This window comes from Psammomys obesus, unplaced genomic scaffold (assembly GCF_907164565.1).
Source record: "Psammomys obesus unplaced genomic scaffold, mPsaObe1.curated_primary_1811, whole genome shotgun sequence".
In the NCBI taxonomy this organism is placed as follows: Eukaryota; Metazoa; Chordata; class Mammalia; order Rodentia; family Muridae; genus Psammomys; species Psammomys obesus.
The window spans coordinates 9,745,002-9,751,931 of record NW_026596095.1 but is presented as its reverse complement, the minus strand read 5'-3'; the positions used below and the strand labels follow the sequence as shown (position 1 = coordinate 9,751,931).

General features: G+C 43.3%; 1 long non-coding RNA gene across 2 annotated transcripts; it reads left to right on the top strand.

The window, feature by feature from the left end:
* Nucleotides 1-1,919: 1,919 nt before the first annotated feature.
* LOC129692010 (uncharacterized) lies at nt 1,920-4,067 on the top strand. Of its 2 annotated transcripts, none has more exons than XR_008722593.1 (4): nt 1,920-2,094; nt 2,341-2,493; nt 2,623-2,753; nt 3,483-4,067. It is a non-coding gene; the product is annotated as an uncharacterized LOC129692010 (long non-coding RNA). The 2 variants fall into 2 exon arrangements; XR_008722594.1 differs by having other exon boundaries at nt 2,337-2,493.
* The last annotated feature ends 2,863 nt before the right edge of the window (nt 4,068-6,930 follow it).

The window sequence follows — 6,930 nt, the reverse complement described above, 5'->3', positions numbered from 1 at the left end:
GAGAAAGAGACTTCTGTCAGAAGACAGTGAGAGACCAGAGAATTAAAAATTAGTGGGTATTGGTTTAAAATTTAAAGCACAAGCCTGAACAAAGGCCAGCCAGGTGGAGACATGTCTAGCCACCTGCAGGGAAGAACTAGCCTTACTGTATTTTTTTTTCCTGCCCACCAGAGATACAATTGCTAGGAAACTGGCCCAGATGGCCAGGCCAGAACCATTTTTATGGTCTTGGTGCCTAAAGTAAACCAATCATTTAAAAAGTCAGTTTCCCTTACCCAGTCATGTAACACCAAGGCATGTACCCCACCGCTTGCAGTTTTTCCCTTTAAAATCCCTGTTCCCCTAGACCACCCGCCACACTCCTCATCTTCACCAAGAAGGTTGCTGTGACCCAGACTTAAGCTTGTATTAAATAAACCCTTATGTATTTGCAGTGGAGTTGATTCCTGGCAGTCTTTGCGGGTTTCACGAACTGGGCATAAGAGCAGAATCCTACTGTAGTTGGGTATTGTGAGACTGTAGTTGAGAATTGTATGAGACAAACTGAGTAGATTGTGTTGTTGTTATTATTATTTGGTATTATTTATTAAACTCAGGGCCTAGAACATGATAAACATGTACAGTATCATTAAGCTATACTCCAGTCCCTTTCTATCAAAGGATCATAGCCTACAAGATTTATGATTTCCATTATTTTGACTATTAGGAAACTAAGACACAGGGACTTAAATATTTTGCACAGCTCATACGTCTAGTTAAGCAACAAAGCCGGAATTCAACCCTAGATCTACCTAGAACTCACAGGGTTATCTCCATTAGTTCACACTAGGCCATCACTTTCAGCCTAAAAAGTGTTTCAACTGATTCTCGATATAGTTTCCATTGAGGCTATCTTAAGGGGTTGAGAATTTGGCCCTTCTGATCTCCCAAGTCCACCTCTGCAAGCCAGCTTCCTGCTTCTGAACCCAACTCTAGAACAGGAGGCCAGGCACCAGTGACAAATTCTATGTCCTGTTGACCTTTATCCCCACAAAGGGATAAAGGTCAACATGTGAGTTTGTATTTGTATATCATGGTCTGGATTTTAAGCATCTTGATATAATGAACCTATTGTGTGGGCCAAATCCCATCTCTTTGGAGAGACTCTTTGCTCTTAAGATCTGGCTGGCAGCAACCAGAAACTTTTAAGTGTATCTTCTTACTGTTGAGGAAATAAACAATTCTTCAAGCATGTCTCAGGAACCTTTTACATATATAGATATACATATATAAGCACGTACACAAATATCTAAAGATTTTATATTATAACACTTTTGGGGTGGAAAGTCACCTCAGGTGTTAAAAGTGCTTGCTGCTCTTTCACAGGACTGGAATATTGTTCCCCAAACCCACATCAGGTGGCTCACAACTACCCATAACTCTATCTCCAGGGGATCTGACGTCTTCTTCTGGCCTCTGAAGGCACCCGAACACACAGGTCCATCCACATATAAGTATATAAATAAAAGAAATCTTAAATATATGTTATAAAAGTTTCTACATATAAACTTACATAATTACAACTCTTCTACCTTTTGTTCAGCATTATATTTTCTTCCCTCAGTAATTAGCACAACAATAACCTCAACATTACATAAAAAGAGAGGAGAACGAGCATAATTGCCAGACAAGACCAACTTATTCACCTCTGCTCCCCTGCCCTTTGTCCCGGGATGTCTCTTCCCATCTCCTCATTGAGAGAGCTTGTCTGCTGATCACATTCTGCCCAACCTGTGACTGCAAGAAAAGCTGGACTTTGCACAGGAACAAATCCTCCCTGTCAACTCTCCATTCCCCACCCATCCTCCACTACTACCAACACTCAATCCAGATCGTTTTTTTAAACAGTCAGAACAATGAGGGGAAAGGTGAAAGACGTTCTGAAACTGGGGCAGAAGTTATCAGAAGTTTGTTTAATTTCAGGGTGGACTCTTGCTTCACTGTGAGGCAGTCCTTTAACACTGACCTGCTTGAGGTCATTTCAGAAAAAGCAAGAACAGAAATAACATTACATACTTCATCTTTACAGATTTCTGGACCAAAACATATGTGATGGTGAGTGAAAAGGAGATGGATGTACTTGACATTTGAGAGATTGCCTTATATTTAAACAGGGATGGCTTATTTATTTTGTTTTGACTGCTAAAATCTTTTGCATTACGAACACTTGAACTGTGTTTTAAACCTCTCTAAAATCAAGCAGGTGGCTCTAACACTTATCTGAATTTAAATTACAAAATGTATAAAGTCTCTTTTCTAACTCGAACTTGGCATTTTTGTTTGTTTGTTTTTTCAAGACAGAGTTTCTCTGTATAGCCTTGGCTGTCCTGGACTGGCTTTGTAGATCACAGTGGCCCTGAAATCACAGAGATCCGCCTGCCTCTACCTCTCCGAGTGCTGGGATTCCAACCGTGTGCCACCTCAACAGGATCACATTGAGCTTTGAAGAGAAAGGTCAGTGTTCTCAATTTTGTATAGATAGATAATGAAGAGGGTGCTCAAAGGGAGTTGAGATGTTTCTTTGTGTGTTTGCTGGAAGAAGTTACTTGTTTTAGATTTAAAAAATATGATATTCTTTTTCAGACCAAGAAGAAAAAGAGGAAGAGGAGGAGGAAGTAGAGGAGAAGAAGGAGGAGAAAGAAGAAGGAGAAGGAGAAGGAAGGAAGGAAGGAAGGAAGGAAGGAAGGAAGGAAGGAAGGAGAAAAGGAAGAAAGGTAGAAATAGGGGATGTTGAATGTTTTTCTCGTTGAGACTGGTCCTTTGTTTGTTTTGTTTTGTTTGTTTGAGACAGGTTTCTCTGTGTAGCTCTGGCTGTCCTACAACTTACCATGTAGACCAGGCTGGCCTTGATCTCAGAGGTCAGTCTGCTCTGCCTCCTGAGTGTGCCACCATGCTCAGCTGCTGTTGCTTTCTTAATGAAGTAGTTTAATAGTAAAGGGGTGTCAGGATAATGTCTTTATCTCTTGGAAATAAAATACCACTCCTTGTGTTATAGCTAGTAAGCATTTACTGAGTGATTCTTACAGTAGAATTATCCTCAGCATAACATATTGCATAAGCTGAATGTGCTGGCACATGCCTATGACTCTAACACTTGAGACTTGGAGGGAGAAGAATTACAAGCTCAGGAATGAGGCTTCCAGGAGAATACCAGCTTGATTTTTTTTTCTTTTAAATGACATCAGGAATAGTGTCTTAATGTCAAGTTCTGGAGAGTAGCCAATAGGATTGAGAATAGGTTATGACTCTTAGGAGGTCTAGAGGAATCATACTGGAGGTGGAGAGTGTATGCAAAGGGCATAGGATAGAAACTGCCAACATGACTGCTCTGTTAAGTGGAAGATTTTTATTGTGGGTCAGAGAGAGAAAATATCCGGAGGCATCTGGAAGAGTCTAGAGCACTGATCTCTATTCTTATAATAATGTAATTGCTGCCTTTTCAGGTTCTTTCAGGTGAAAATACCTGATGTGATGCCAGGAAGCCAGATGCTTCTGACGGATTTTCCCCCTAGTCTCCTTCCGTTGCCTGCTGGCTTGAGCCCCTGCTTTGAACCAGCATTCCAGATTCCCATTTTCTCAAGCCCCAAGTCAGGAAGCAGCTGCAGAAGCGACCATGTCATCCCTTAACACCAACAAAAGGCTGGAATGTTAGGTCTCAGAAGTACATACATCTAGAGACGGAGGAGCTAGCTGCTCAAAGGAGCTCAAAGGATCACCGCCTTGGAGTTGGTCGCTGGAGACCATAGTTTGCAAGCCAGTTCTTCGCTTGGCTGGACTTGCTGGGCAAGTTCGGTGCTCACCAGTTTTGCAGGATCATCTGGGCTGACGAGGTGCAGGCCATTTTGAAGCAATTTGTTGGATGCTGTTGATTCCTGGGCAGGGCCACATACAGACTGGGGACAGAAGGTATTAGCGTGGTCACTTCTACGCTGAAGTCCTCATTGTAAAAAGAAAAAGCAGTTAACAACTGTCTGTAAACAGATGGAGTCATAGTGAAAAAATAAAAACCTGAAGAGCTATCAACACGATAGAAGTATAAACATTTATTTGTAACAAGACGGGATTTTTTTATTTTTTTTTGACAAGTAAGAGCACAAAGGGGAAAAAGAACTTGAGGACACAAAGGATGATTTTAGGAAAAAGGATGAACATATCTAGAGGTCTGGACGTGCAGATTAGCCTGGGGTGTTTTCAGCACAATGAGAAGCACTTTTAAGTCTATATTTAGAAAACAACCAAGGGAAATTTAAATTTTTGAATCTGTGACTATGACAATTTTTAAACTTTTATTTTAATTCATGTTTTGTGAATTTTGCATCATGTACCCCAATCCCACTCATCTCCCTGTCTCTCCATATCTGTCCTCTGCCCTTGCAACCTCCCCCACAAAACAAAACAAAAAAACCATCTTGCTGTGAAAGCTGAAGTGTCACACATTATACCCTTTTGTGCAAACAACTTCGCTTGCAAATTTTCATTGCAGTGAATCATTGATCTAGTTCCGGGGCTCTGGCTTCTGCCACAATTTCCATGCTGGATCCTCACCAGGACTCCTCTGAGATACCCTGTTGTTTTGCCCTGTGTCATAGAGCTCTTGCAGCTTTGTTCTGCAGGACCCTCCCTTTCACACACTCCAGCACTTCATAGATGGGGTAGATGTTAGGGTGGTTTAACACAAAGTCTTAGATTTGGGCCTAAATGGTAGCTGAGTTGGTCTGCTCACCAGCTCTCCTGTGTCCATGCCATCAGGGCCAGCTCTCTTGCTCTCATGAGCCTGGGGCTGGCTAATCATTGCCTCTTCCAGCTGTACTGTGCTGCCCAGGTGAGGTGTGGGGCCTGCTGTCCCAAGTGCTGCAGCCTGTGGTGGGGATGGTCATGGTGGCGGTGGTGGTAGAGTTCTCCGGCCTGCCACAGGCATCAAGGGGTGGGTGGGGTCATCTCTCCCACACCATTAGTCACTGCACAGCCAGCAAGGGGAAAGTCAGCTTTCCTGCACCTATGCCACCAGGGTCAGCTCTACTGTGCTGTACAGGCTAGATGAGGAACCCACTCTCCCACACTCCTCAGGCAAGGTGTGGGACAAACTCTCCTACCTGGTGTAGGCAGCTGGGGGTAGGAAGTAAGGTTGTCTCTCCTGTGTTCACACCACCTCAAGGCTGGTGAAGGGCAGGGCCAGCTCTCCCACTCTAGGGGCCTGCCCTCCCATCCTGCCCAGACAAGGGGTTGGAGCCAGCTCTGCTTAGCCCTCAGACATCAACATGGTCCAAGGGAACAGCCCAGAGGATAGCTATCCAAATAGCCTTTCGTGTTAATGTGGGCCACAGGCATCATACAGCAGATCCCTGCTACTGCAAGGCCACTGGCCCTCGGTGGCAGCACAGGCCAGGACATCACCATGGCCTCAGGTGGCAATGTAGGCTACTCACATCAGGTTGTTTCTCATATGTACAGTTCTACCTGTCTTCATTGTGCACAAACCATTCCACTTCTCTTTCTCTGCCATCTCTCCATCACATACTTGCCATCATAGTGCTACAGTGTGTACCATGTCAGCAATAACATCTTCTTTTGGAAGATAGGATGGTTAAATGTTAGTCTAACCGTAAGATTCCAAAGGAAATAAGTCCCTGGCCAAAGCTAAACACAGAACAGAAAAATTGTAATTCAACATTGAGCTGTCCACCACAAGAGATTAGCAAATAGGCCAGTGGTGAGAAGTAAAGACAGGAGGACAAGTCCAGTCAGTTGTAGGACTCCACTCTACAGGTACTGCTCCTCTTCCTGGGCTCGGATGCAGCTCTGAAAGTCACAGTGACTCAAGTTTTCTCAAAGGAAAAGAAGGCATAGGCCCACTGGCACTTGTGTTTGTCACTGGCTCTACTGATGGACAGTGTAATTCATTCACCATTTCCCAAGGACCTAGAACAGCAACTGCCTTCACATCTTCAGTTCTGCCTCTCATCATAGCACACACACTGCTCAGCTTCTCTTCCTTTTCTATCTCTTCACCACCTATTTGCTCACTTCTTTTTCTCTCAACACTCTACCACCTACTAGGTAGCTTGAGCCCAGCCTGGCAAGGACTTGGACACAGCTCACGGTCTTGTCTTGGCACATCCCACAGACTGTGCCTGGCCCTGCCAACTATGACAATTTTTTTAAAAAAAGTTTAGCAGCCAGTGTTTTTTGTTACCAAGGCCAGATTAACAAATCAGAGCTCCACTGATGAGCATTAAACCCTGAACTTTGAAGTCTTAACATCAAATGTATCATTTTTAAGTCTCTCTTTCTCTTTTTTTTTTTGAGACAGGTTTTTTTTCTGTGTAGCCTTGGCTCTCCTGGAACTCACTCTGTAGACTCGGCTGGTTTTGAACTCAAAGATCCCCTGCCTTTGCCTCCCTGAGTGGTGGGATTAAAGGCCTGTGACACTGTCCAGCTTAAGCCTGTCCAGCAAAGACTTCCTCTGATCTTCACAACTTGCATTCAATTTCTTCAGACCTTGACAACGAACATTAACTTTAAACTTTCTCTTTTTTTTTAAAATCTGGAAACATCCAGTCATGAGACGTAGGTGGCTAACCACTAAGAGCAGTCATTGAAAAGCAAGTTCTTTAGATAAGGAATTAAATAAAGGCAGGGTTTGTTTTGTTGTTGTTGTTTTGTTTTACATTGAAACCTGTTTTGTGAATTTACCTTTCCCAAGGTGAAGCCTGCCAGCAAGGCAAACCTGTCTGCGAGTTTAAACTTTTGGTTTTAAAGTTTGTAAGTTTGTAACATCAACAAACAAACAACATGTACATCTTTTACACCCAAAGTTACTAAAGTCAGACTGTTTCAAGGTGAAAGCTGACTTTCTAGCTTCGAGTGGACTGACCAGGCAGCTACAGCCGT